Source organism: Phyllobates terribilis, unplaced genomic scaffold (genome assembly GCF_046119375.1).
Source record: "Phyllobates terribilis strain yellow unplaced genomic scaffold, ASM4611937v1 Scaffold_5__5_contigs__length_657084704, whole genome shotgun sequence".
Lineage (NCBI taxonomy): Eukaryota > Metazoa > Chordata > Amphibia > Anura > Dendrobatidae > Phyllobates > Phyllobates terribilis.
In genome coordinates this window covers 249,204,304-249,217,715 of record NW_027362765.1, presented here as the reverse complement: position 1 = coordinate 249,217,715, position 13,412 = coordinate 249,204,304, and positions in this window count along the sequence as shown.

The window sequence follows — 13,412 nt, the reverse complement described above, 5'->3', positions numbered from 1 at the left end:
GATAATGTGTGTACTAACAGTGGTGAACCGATGGAGATTGGATCGGTGGCACCTCGCTCTCAAGAAAAAGACCGTCGTTTTTCGGAAGGCTTGTGTTTCTATTGCGGAAAATCTGGTCATTTGATTAAAGGATGTGAGCTTCGTATGAAGAAAGAAAAAAAAATGGTCAGTCACGCCCGTATTGCCTGTTTAAATTCCAAGGGTATATTTTTAGCTGCTTCCACGATTGCTCAGGAAAAATTAATGGAATTTCGGGTGTTTGTTGATTGCGGGTCTACACTGAATGTAATTGATGGGGGATTCGTGGAAAAACTCAATTTAAAACCTGAACCTTTATCATCCCACATTGCTGTGGTTTCTGTGGATGGCTCCACTTTGAAGAATATTACTCTCAAGGTCAGTGAATTTCCTCTCACTATTAATGGTGTTCACCATGAGAAATTGGATTTGGTAGTGTTGAATAACTTGCCTTCTCCAGTAATATTGGGTTTGCCCTGGTTAAAATTTCACAATCCTGTACTGGATTGGTCTACCAGTGAAATTAAATCCTGGAGCCATAAATGTTATGACAAGTGTTGTAACGGGCGTATTGCAGCTTTGGATAGGGGAGAATTGCCTGTTCCTATTCAGGATTTTTGGAGAGTTTTTTCTGAGAAAGAATCGCAGGTTTTGCCTCCCCATAGAGACTATGATTGTTCTATTGAATTTGTCCCTGGAGCGACTCTTCCTAAAAGTCGTTTATTTAACCTTACTATTCCTGAGAGGAAGGCTTTGGAGGAATACATACAGACAAGTTTGGCCGCCGGTCACATTAGGCCCTCTAAGTCTCCTGTGGCGGCTGGATTTTTTTTTGTAAAAAAAAAGGACGGCGGTTTACGTCCTTGTCTGGATTTTCGTGAGATTAACAAAATTACGGTACGCAATCCTTACCCACTGCCATTGATTCCTGATCTGTTTAACCAGTTATTGGGGGCCAAGTGGTTCTCTAAAATTGACCTTAAGGGGGCATACAATCTGTTGCGCATGAAGGAGGGTGATGAATGGAAGACTGCTTTTAACACTCCTGTGGGTCATTTTGAGAATCTGGTTATGCCTTTTGGTCTTACTAATGCTCCTGCATTTTTTCAGAATCTGATTAATGACATCCTTAGACCTTTAATCGGTAAAAATGTGGTTGTGTATTTGGATGACATTTTGATTTATTCGCCAGATCTGGAGTCTCATTGGCGGAGCGTGCGTGAGGTATTACAGTTATTAATGGACAATTCGCTTTTTGCTAAGCTGGAGAAATGTGAGTTCGCTGTACAGAGAATTAGTTTTTTGGGCTACATTATCTCCAGCAAAGGTTTTGAGATGGATCCGGTTAAGGTTCAGGCTGTGCAGGAATGGCCTAGGCCTATTGGTTTGAAATCGATACAGAGGTTTTTGGGTTTCGCCAATTACTATAGAAAATTCATAAAAATTTTTTCTAGTATTGTCAAACCTCTGACTGATCTCACCAGGAAAGGTGCTGATGCGGTTCAGTGGTCTTCTGAGGCCATTGAAGCTTTTGTGTATCTCAAGGAGAGGTTCACCTCTGCTCCCATCCTTATGCAGCCTGATGTTACTAGGCCGTTTTTGGTTGAGGTTGATGCTTCCTCTGTGGGGGTTGGCGCAGTATTGTCTCAGGATAACGGGGATGGATTACATCCCTGTGCCTTTTTTTCAAAAATTTTTTCGGAGACTGAATTGAATTACGATATTGGTAATCGGGAATTATTGGCTATTAAACTCGCATTTGAACACTGGCGCCACTTCTTGGAAGGTGCGGAATTTCCCGTTCAGGTTCTTACGGATCATAAAAATCTGATATATCTTGATGCTGCCAAGCGCCTGAATGCCCGTCAGGCTAGGTGGGCACTGTTTTTCTCGCGGTTTAATTTCTCCGTTACTTACATCCCTGGTACTAAGAATGTTAAGGCGGATGCCTTGTCTCGCAGTTTTTCTCCCATAGTCGGTGCTGAGAAAGAGGAAAACATTTTACAAGAAGGTGTTGTGATAGCTGCTTTAGACTCCGTTTTGGAAGATGAGATTCTTAAAGCTCAGGAGAATGCCCCATCTAACACTCCTCATGGGAGGTTGTTTGTGCCTGGGACCTTTAGGAGAGATTTGTTTGTTGAGTGTCACGAATCTCGGTTGGCAGGTCATCCCGGAATCTCTGAGACCAAGAGACTGGTGGGTCGCAGTTTTTGGTGGCCTGGATGGCAGAAGGAAGTCATTAAGTGGGTGCGCCAATGTACTATATGTGCTAGATCTAAGTCCTCACATACTCCTGCTGCGGGGTTGCTTTGTCCTTTGGAGGTCCCCAGTGCTCCTTGGACACATTTGGCTATGGACTTTATAACTGACCTTCCCCCCTCTGAGGGTTTTACTGTCATCTGGGTGGTCGTGGACCGTTTTAGCAAGATGTGTCACTTGGTTCCCTTCGTCAAACTGCCCTGCGCTAAAACTCTCGCTAAGGCCTTTGTCAAGGAAATTGTCAGACTTCATGGCGTTCCTACTGACATTGTTTCTGATAGGGGTCCTCAGTTCGTGGCTCGTTTTTGGCGTGCCTTTTGTGACAGGTTGGGAATTCATTTGTCGTTTTCGTCCGGATATCATCCTGAATCTAATCGCCAGACAGAAAGGAAAAACCAGGATGTTGAGCAGTTCTTGCGTTGTTTTGTGGCAGACAATCAAGAGGGGTGGTCTGAGTTTCTGCCACTTGCCGAATTTGCTCTGAACAATCATACATCTTCTTCTGCTGGTTGTTCGCCTTTTTTTTTGTTGTTCTGGGAGACATCCGTCGTTTGGGTCGTTCTCCAAGTTGGGATCTGCCGAGCCTGAGGAGGAGAATTTTTCCGGTGATTTGGAAAGAGTTTGGACGGATGTGCGTGGTAATCTTCAGGAGGCCAACAGAAAATCTAAAGACTACTTTGATAGGAAACGACAGGAGGTTTTGTTCGCTGTTGGTGACATGGTTTGGTTGTCCTCTAGGAATCTGCGGTTGAGGATTCCTTCTAAGAAATTGGGTCCCAAGTTTGTAGGGCCCTTTAAGGTGCTTCAGGTTGTCAACCAATCTGCTGTTAGGTTGGAGGTTCCTACCTCCTGGAGAATTAATCCGGTCTTTCATGTCTCTCTGTTAAAAAAAGCTGTTGTGTCGGATGGTGACGCCTCTGCCTCTGTTCCTCCGGTGGTGGAGGACGGGGAATATGAAATTTCTCGCATCCTTGACTCTAGACGGTATAGAGGTAGTTTGCAGTATCTTGTGGCCTGGAAAGGTTTCGGACCCGAGGATAACTCTTGGGTGAGGTCAGATGATGTTTCCGCGTCCAGACTTATCAGAGCGTTTCACAGGAGATTTCCTGATAAGCCTGGTCCTAGGGGATCCGGAGGATCCTCTTAGAAGGGGGGGTACTGTTAGAACCTTGCTGTTAGGTTTTTTTTCCTTTGCTGGTCACATGACCTTGTTGGCCTATTTAATCCTGCTCCGCCCTTCTGGCTTTGCTGGACTTCATTGTATATCTACTTTCTAGCTAGCCTGTGCTCTGTATCTAACTCTGTTAGTTTGCTTGGTCTACGGACCTCTATGTTCTATCTATTTTGTTTGTTCGTCTGTCTGCTACTATTTCTGTTAGGAGGTGTCCCATATTCCTCCCAGTCCTTAGTACTTGTAGGGATTCCCTCCCCACATCTATAGGTCTCCGTACAGACTAGATTAGGACTTTAGCAGGTCTGATCGCAGGATCAGGTTCCCTGTTACATCGTAGGGATTCAGCTGAGTCCTATAGTAGGGACAGATCTCCTCTCTTTCCTTAGCTTTGGTAGCAGAACATAACAGTTACAACTGCCCATGTTGTCCTGTGTTCACCAAGAAAGGGGTTCGGCAGCTCTCAAGTATTTCAGGAGCACTTGGACGGGACCCCGTTCTATGTACCTTTCCTGGTCGTCTCACTGCGCTGGCTCTCACCCTCCTGCCTTGCGCCTCACAATCAGTGTCCCAAGCCAGTGGCCTCTGGTCTTGTCGGGTGACTTGCAATCCCCTGGACCCTATGTTGCCACCTTTTCAGCGATATAATTGTGGGTTTTAGCTGCAACACCTTGCAAATGCTGCAGCCTCCGGTTTGCTAGCTGAGCCTGCTTGTTCTCCACTAGTTAGGGGCCGGTCCCCTTTGCGGCCTGATCCCTCCACGTCCGTGTAGATTCGGGCGCACAGGTGGCTTCTGCACTCGCCGTGCCCCTGGGATCCCCTCTGTTCCTGGAGCCTTCCCTCTGCTCCCGTCTCTCAGTCTTTCCTCCTGTGCCTCTCTCACTGGGCCCTGCTCCTTCTCCACTCCTCCTGAGCAGAGCTCCTCCAGAGCTCCTGCTCCCAACTCTCTCTCTCTCTCAGACGCTCTCCTCAGACTGACCTGTCTCCTACAAGATGGTTCCCTTTTTATACTCCTACTCAAAGTTCTCCCCTGTCCTGCTTCCTCCACCCACACCCACTACATGGTTCCCCCTCTCTCGGTTCCCCCCACTTCCAACAAGGGACAAAGCTCAGCATTGCCCTGCCTGCTGGTCTGGAATGGTGTAGTGTTGGATGCAGGTGGGTGGGTCCCGGGCAGTACTCCCTCCTTACCTGAGAGTGGGATACCACACCTCTGGGTGAGATGCAGTACCTCTGTGGCGACTGAACCCACAGGGGCGCCACACAAATGTGAGAAGTTAAATGTGCCTGTGTTGCAAACCCTACAGACAAGTCGAGACTGGAAGAAGTTGTTATGGCTGTCTGGGCTAGAGAGAAAAGATAGGACAAGTGAACGGCCCCCATCAGAAAGAACGTCACCTGTGAGTCACTACACATAACCATACTGTAATCGGTTATACTGTATCACTCTATGGTCACTGAAAGATGATAATTGTTTTTTTATTTAGTAACAGTTTGATGCTCTAGTCTAGTCACCATGCAGCAGTAGGTTTTATTACGATGTGCTTTGTTTAGTAGAAATATGCTAATATTTATACATTAGTAATATTAGTCTTTGTATTTATTAAATAGTCCTTGTATAGCAGCAACAGTGTTATATACCAAATATATACAGTATGTATAAAAAAATTTTAAGTGGTGGCAAGTTATCTTTTAAAAACCCAAGCCACACCCCTGAGGAGCGAGATCATAAGATATTTTTTATATAAATATGTAAATGTCTCTTTGTAACATTTCTGGTAACTTATTCTTATTTGCAGACCATATAGAAAACACAATGTCCCTTTTATGCTTAGTTCATTCATATATAACATGTGCACTGCACCACCTTGCTTGACAGGTGTGCCCCTTGCTATGGCATATGCTACCCTGAAAATTCCATTTGGCGTGCCTTCGGGCAGAATTAAAGTCTTCTGGAAAATCTCACCCACTCAAATCAGTCAGAACAATGTCTGCACAGACAATACAAGCAAGTATTGGGGTCCTTCAATGAACAACTGACTGTGTACCCACATAAAATATGGACACGGCACATGTCACATAGTATTTCTGAGACACCTACAATGCGGGATTTTCTTCCAAGTACACAATGAAGAAGAGATAAGAGATTTCTGCTGACACAGTAAGAGTACAGTAGGATCTACAGTTGTTTTCTTGCACAATTGCCTTCGCCGAAAACACCCCATGTATAAGTACGCCCAACCAAATAGTCCACTCTCTCACCTTATCTCTATCCCATCTCAGGTCTTGCATCTCTTTACGAAGGTTGGTTAGTTTCTCTTGCAGATCAGGTAGAGTCCTGGCAAGGTCATCTAGAAGAAGGGAGGACACCAGATAACTGAATAACTTCATACTATTCATGTCATGTGGTGGTGACTGATGATATATCAATGTCTATTGCCAGGTTACAATGTTTAAATATTCTATCCTATATTCATTGGATGAGTCAATTCCTTTTAATGTATATTTTTTTTTTTACAATTTAATCTAATAAAATATTCTTTATGTTATACATTATTACAAATTTATTTCACTTTAAGTTATTTCTTACATATAAATTAAAGGGAATCTGTCACCAGGTTTTTGCTACCCCATCTGGGAGTAGCATGTTGTAGGGGCAGAAACCCTGATTCAAGCGATGTATCAATTACTGGGCTGCTTGCTGCTGTTTTGATCAATTTTATTTCCTGCAGATCTGCCAGTTCTCTGAATGCTGAGGTCTATATAGCCTGCCTACACCACTGATTAGAAGCTTTCTGAATACACAATTGTATTATGAACATGAAAAATGGCTATTTTATATTTCAAATCCATATTGAAATATAAACCAGACATATCAGCATGTGTAGACGTCTTACCTCAAGTAGCCTAGGGGTCATTAGTTCAGACATTAGGTTAAAGTTTGCTGAGGTTTAATCTTTATTACTGAAGGGAATTAGCCTTTTGTATACGCTGTGTTTGTCAGGTGATGTAGAACTAGAGATAGACGATTGCACAAAATTGTAAATAAAACTACAGACATATGGCTTAAGATGGAGAAGCTTATTGTAGTACCAAAAATATAAGTGGCTTCTGAAACCCATTATGATGTATCCAACCTTTAATCAATATTCTGATTATATATTCTGTGTTAAGGTGTATTTTATCTGTGAATGTATCTCACTGATACATAGCTTCTTAACACCATATACTGTCTGGGAAGAAAACCTTGTTCTGATTTGTGTAGGATTTACTCTTATCATATGTAAACATTATGAAGTAGAATGGTCCGTGAACAGGTCTTGTCCAGTATTGCTCATCTGTGATAGCTGGCCACTGTCACAAGATTGGAATGTTGGACAACAACCTATGAACTTTCATGCTTACGTAATATTAGGTTGGGTAAGCATTTTTCTAAAGTATAAAGCTGATGAAGAATTCGGTTGTGGCAGAAGCATTGTGGACCTGTGAAGGGGACGCCCTTCACAGTGTAGGGGACCTAGGACGCATTCTCTGCCCATCGCTGAGCGCTTCTCCAGCTGAAGTTTCCGGACAGATGATGTATATGCTACTAGGGAAATCTTTTTCTTCTTCTATCCAATAGTAAGTATGTAACCTTTGTAAGTATTTAACCTATGTAACCTTTATAAATATTTAGCCTTAGTAACCTTTAATCTACAAAAGTGTACGCAGTATCATAATATCATACAATTCCTTTGATTCTGTATTTTATCTTGCAAATTAACTATTATAAATAAAATTGTGTTATATTACAAGTGGTTGCCTTCTTTAAAGCCATATCCGAACCTTATTGCCAAAAGCTTGGCAATACAACAATGCATAGGCAGAAAGCTTCCAATCAGTGGTGGGGGTGGGGTTATATAAACCTCATGGATATGGAGGACTGTATGGCAGCAGGTTTACTAGTCCTCTAGTGATAATCTCCTGTTGATAAAACTGATTTTATGGAAACTACAGCAAGCAGCCTAGTAAGTGACACATCACTGGAATCAGGGTCTCTGTTTCTAAATTCTGCTGCTCTCAGGTTAGGTGTCAGAAACTCTAACAGATTCCCATTAACAAACACTTTTCATTTTATTTAAAGTATCTACAGTGATGTGTCCGAGAAGCATTACCTGTATTTTTCTGTATAAGTCCCAGTTCACTACGGTCCGCCTTGTCTCTCTCCAGGGCTTCCACTCTTGTATGAAGCATTGCATACTCCTGAGATGTGGCTCCGGGTGACCCCGGGGCAGCAGTACTATCCATGCTAGTCACAGTAGGGTTAATCTTAGTATTGTGAGGGTCAGCGTGGGTTAGGACTCTCTCATGCTGCTGTCCTGACACCTCTATCTTAGTGTCCATCAATGTAGTTGTCATACCATCCTGAGCAACATGTGGGGTCTCCACAAGGAAAGCAGAGTCTTCAGCCTGCCTGGACCCTTGTGTCAGAGACGGTGTAATCTGGGAAGTAGTCAAAATGGGTCCATCAGAAGCTATGATCTCAGTAACATGTTCAGGAGCAGAAATAGGAGTAGGTTCTACTGAATATGATGTCTTAGCATTCTGCTGACATAAGGAAAGTTGCAAAACAGTGAGATAATCTCCCTATAAGCTCTCAACCCTGTCTTGACTTCATACATAACTAGTAGAAAAAGACAATAATGAATATGGTGCATACTGTATTTACAGTATATGGCGTCTACTTCAAGGATGAGTAAAGAGCGTTTTTTTATTTTATATTTTATTGCAGTTGGGGATGAAGATTTTTAAGTAATTTTCTCATCCAGATTAATTACCTTAGTTTCTGGGCTTCCTGTTGCATACTTGCGCAATACTTTAAATTTTTCTTCTAGATCATTCTAGAGTAAGATTAAAAAACGAGATAAATATTTCAACCTATACAAGAAATAACATATTATGTCCATCTTAAGTAATTTTTTATTGATAGCCTATCTTCAGAATAGGTCATCAATATCTGATCAGTGAAGGTGCTGGGTGTCACATATTGATGACCTATCCTAAGGCTAGGAAATCAATAAAAAAAAAAGTGTCCAAACCCTTTAGGCTACTACAGAGATTGAAAATTGCGGACATGGATACATCACAATCCAGGTACAGTACCTGATCAGAACCAAATGACCATGTAGCATTATTTGGCTACTGTTTGGAGCATTGCATGTCTCAGTGTGCAGGCGATCAAGAACAGTAATTTGGGTGTACAGAAATCCCCTTAAAGGAAATACTGTTTCACAGTGAAGAATAACAATATTTAGCTTTAATTTTTTTTATTATAATACTTCTCAGATCAAGGATTCCTGCAACATAATATAGTAGTATTTCTTATAAAAAAAAGTTAGAACAGCATTAATAATACACAGTTATCTAGGGTTATGTGCACACTGGTCAAACATGCAGTGGATAGGAAATCTGCAGTCTTACCATACCAGCATTGTAGATTTTTAGCTGAATCTTTAATTACGCTAGAATACTATCTCAACATATTCTTATAGTTTTGTACAGCATATCATAGCACAGTAGAGTTAGTGTAACTGCAATTTATTTTTTGGCTAATAGATGGCAGTGGTAGTGAACCAAATGAAACTGCTTAGTGCATTTTACTGGTCAATATGTGTAAAGGCTGGCCTAAAACCAGTAAAAGACCTGGCTGGCAGACAATTTGTGTGGCAAGCAAAGTAGTATCTCACTGACTGTATTAGAAGAGGGATGTATGGGCTTGATGAGTGGCATGAAAGGGGGATACAGGCTAACTGTATAAAAGGCAAAAGTGATGTATATACTTATTGTCCAAGGGGTTGAATTTGCTGAATGAGTGGTGCGTAAAGGGTTTAAGGGCTAGAGAAACAGCAGTCAAGAGAGTCTTTGGGATGGATAAGTGTACAGTCAAGACACCCAGTGCCAGATGTAGCAAAACAACCCCAAAATATCTTTGAACCTCCACCATATTTGACTGTAGGTATTGTGTTCTCTTCTTTTTCAGTAAACAGTAGAATGATGTACATTATCAAAAAACATCTATCTTGGTCTCATCTGTCCACAAGACACTTTCCCAAAAGAATTTTGGCTTACATACATTTTGGCAAACTGCAGTCCAGCTTTTTTATGTCTCTGTGTCAGCAGTAGGGTTCTCCTGTGTCTCCTTCCATAGCGTTTCATTTCATTCAAATGTCAACGGATCATTCGTGCTAACACTGATGTGCCCTGAGCCTGCAGGACAGTTTTAATTTCTTTGGAATTTGATTGGGGCTACTTATCCACTGTGCAGACATCCTGCATTGCAACCTTTCATCAATTTTTCTCTGCTGTCCACATCCAGGGAGATTAGCTACAGTGCCATTGGTTGTAAACTTCTTGATTATGTTGTGCACCGTGGATAAAGAAACATCAAGAGTTTTGGAGATGGACTTGAGAACCAAAATTGTTGAAAAATATCAACAATCTCAAGGTTATAAGTCCTCAGTTCTCTTCTCCTCTTTCTGCTCTCCATGCTTAGTTTAGTATATACAGACATACAATGCAAAGATTGAGTCAACTTCTCCCCTTTTTATATGGTTTCAGGTGTGATTTTCATATTGCCCACACCTGTTCCTTGCCACAGGTGAGTTTGAACGAGCATCACATGCTTAAAACAAAGTTGTTAATGCACAATTTTGGAAAGGTGCCAACAATTTTGTCTGGGCCATTTTTGGAGTTTTGCGTGAAATTATGTCAAATTGGCATTTTTTTCTTTGCTTTTTTGTGTTGTATCAATACACACAACTGAAATAAACATGTGTATAACAAAACGTGTTAATGCAAGAATTTTCTAGGAGAAACACATTATTTTCTGGAAGAATTTCAAGGTTGCCAACACTTTCGACCATGACTGTACATGCTGGATCAGCAAGTGTTAGTGGGCTAAATGGCGTGGATAAGTTTTCATCTGAATGCAAACACAGGGTTGTTTTAAGAAAATTTAAAGTGACTATTTTTGATTAGCTCATGGATCACCATATTACAAAATGTAAGGCCATCGGTGTACGTTTTGGAGAGTTTTCCTTGGCCACTACAATTATTACGTGTCACTAACCATTGTTGCAGTTCCGGTCATGTTCTGTGTCTGATCTTCTATCCCACTCTGTGAATCTTTTAGGGTGTTAACCACTTGCATGAGGTCCTGCAGCATTGTCATAGCCTAGAAAAAAAACCATCAGGTTGAGGGGGTAACATACCGTAGCACTTCATATTAACTGAGTGGAGCTTTTCATTACTTATGCACTTGGATATGAAACAGTTTAGCGCTACACAGTGCAGTAGATTCAATGGTATCCAGAATATTTTTACTATATATATGATAAATTTGGCACTTCTTACTCCAGCGCACTGTTTATCAAGACTGGTGTACAAAATGCCAGTCTTCATGAATCGTAAACTTTTTCCTGGCTGAAGTAAACCCTAGTCATTAATCTGTAGTTTGGTTTGTAGGTTTGGCCATTTGTGCTAGTGACAAGATTTATGCTGTTCCGATAACAATCTGATAAAGCTTTGTTGTTGAATCTGTAGTGTACACAAACAGCCGACATTTCAGGCTTTTATAAGAACACATTTTGCTATCACAAAATTTTCAGATGGCATCACACATATTTTCTGATCAGTGATACGTAGTCTACACTGGTGATTACATGGAGATGGCATATTCTGGTCAGTATTGTATTCTTCATACAGAACCCCCAGGACCTCATCAGTGATATGTGGTCTACACTAGTGATTACATGGAAGATGGCATATTATGGTCAGTAATGTCTTCTTCATAAAGGACCCCCAGGACCTGATAAGTGATATGTGGTCTACACTGGTGATTACATGGAGATGGCATATTCGGGTCAGTGTTGTATTCTTCATACAGTACCCCAGGACCTGATCAGTGATATGTGGTCTACACTGGTGATTACATGGAGATGGCATATTCGGGTCAGTATTGTATTCTTCATACAGTACACCAGGACCTGATCAGTGATATGTGGTCTACACTGGTGATTACATGAAGATGGCTTATTCTGGTTAGTATTGTCTTCTTCATACAGAACCTCCATGACCTGATCAGTGATATGTGGTCTACACTGGTGATTACGGGAGATGGCATATTCTGGTCAGTATTGTCTTCTTCATACAGAAACCCCAGTACTTGATCAGTGATATATAGCCTACGCTGGTGATTAGTGGAGATGGCATATTCTGATTAGTTTGGTCTTTTTCATACAGGACCTCCATGACCTGATCAGTGATATGTGATCTACACTGATGATGGCATACTCTGTTAAGTATTATCTTCTTCATACAGAACCCCCAGGACCTGATCAGTGGATATGTGGTCTACACTGGAGATGACATATTCTGGTAAGTATTGCTTTCTTCATACAGAACCCCCAGGACCTGATCAGTGATATGTACAGTAGTCTACACTGGTGATTACTGGAGATGACATATTCTGGTCAGTATTGTTTTCTTCATACAGAGCCCCCAGGACCTGATCAGTGATATGTACAGTAGTCTATACTGGTGATTACTGGAGATGGCATATTCTGGTAAGTATTGCCTTCTTCATACAGAACCCCCAGGACTTGATCAGTGATATGTGGTCTACACTGGTGATTACATGGAGATGGCATACTCTGGTCAGTATTGTTTTCTTCATACAGAGCCCCCAGGACCTGATCAGTGATATGTACAGTAGTCTATACTGGTGATTACTGGAGATGGCATATTCTGGTCAGTATTGTTTTCTTCATACAGAGCCCCCAGGACTTGATCAGTGATATGTACAGTAGTCTATACTGGTGATTACTGGAGATGGCATATTCTGGTCAGTATTGTTTTCTTCATACAGAACCCCCAGGACCTGATCAGTGATATGTAGTCTACACTGGTGATTACTGGAGATGACATACTGTAAGTATTGTTTTCTTCATACAGAACCCCCAGGACCTGATCAGTGATATATAGTCTATACTGATGATTACATGGAGATGGCATACTCTGGTAAGTATTGTCTTCTTCATACAGAACCCCCAGGACCTGATCAGTGATATGTAGTCCACACTGGTAATTACTGGAGATGACATATTCTGGTCTGAACCTCCAGGACCAGTGAGGTGATGGACATCCATTACCTTGCTCACTCCTTCCTCATTCACCTCCAGTCTCTTCTTGAGCTGCATTATCTGCCACATATCCTCCACAGCGCTGCTTCCCCTCTCCTGTCCAGATTTGCTCCTTTCTATAAGATCTATCCCAGAGGGCAAGGTGTTTAATGCCTCTAGCTGCTTCTCCACCTGCAGGATCCTGTTCTCCATCCTGTCCACCTGCCCATTCTCCTCTTTCTTCACCAGGATTCCTCCTAATGGTGGGTGCTGCCCGGTGCCACCTGGGAGCTGTACACTAACATCCTGGATCTGTAGGTGCTTGATGATGGCATGAAGGAATATATGCAGTGCGGTGAAGTTCACTGCCCCGACCTCTGGTGTCCCAATGGCCAAATTGGCCAAGTCAGATAGATGGATTCCTTCCATGCTCCAACCTACATTCTACAATGCATTTGAGCTCTGACAGCTCAGAACATTGTTCTATAATCAGAAAACCACACCCACTAGTGACATCATAAACAGCTGGCTCCATCTACCACACTTTCAAACATAATTAATGCAAATATATATAGATGTATATATACATACATACATATATTTATATTCATGCATACAGTATTTACACACATGCTACAAGAACAAATGTATTAGGACTCGCCTCTTTATTAATGAATTCAGATTTTTCATTCAGTCCCATTGCCCCAGGCATATAAAATCCAGCCCCTCACCATGCAGTCTTCCTTTACAAACATTTGTGAAAGAATGGATCGTTCTAAAGAGATCACTGAATATGAGCATGGTTC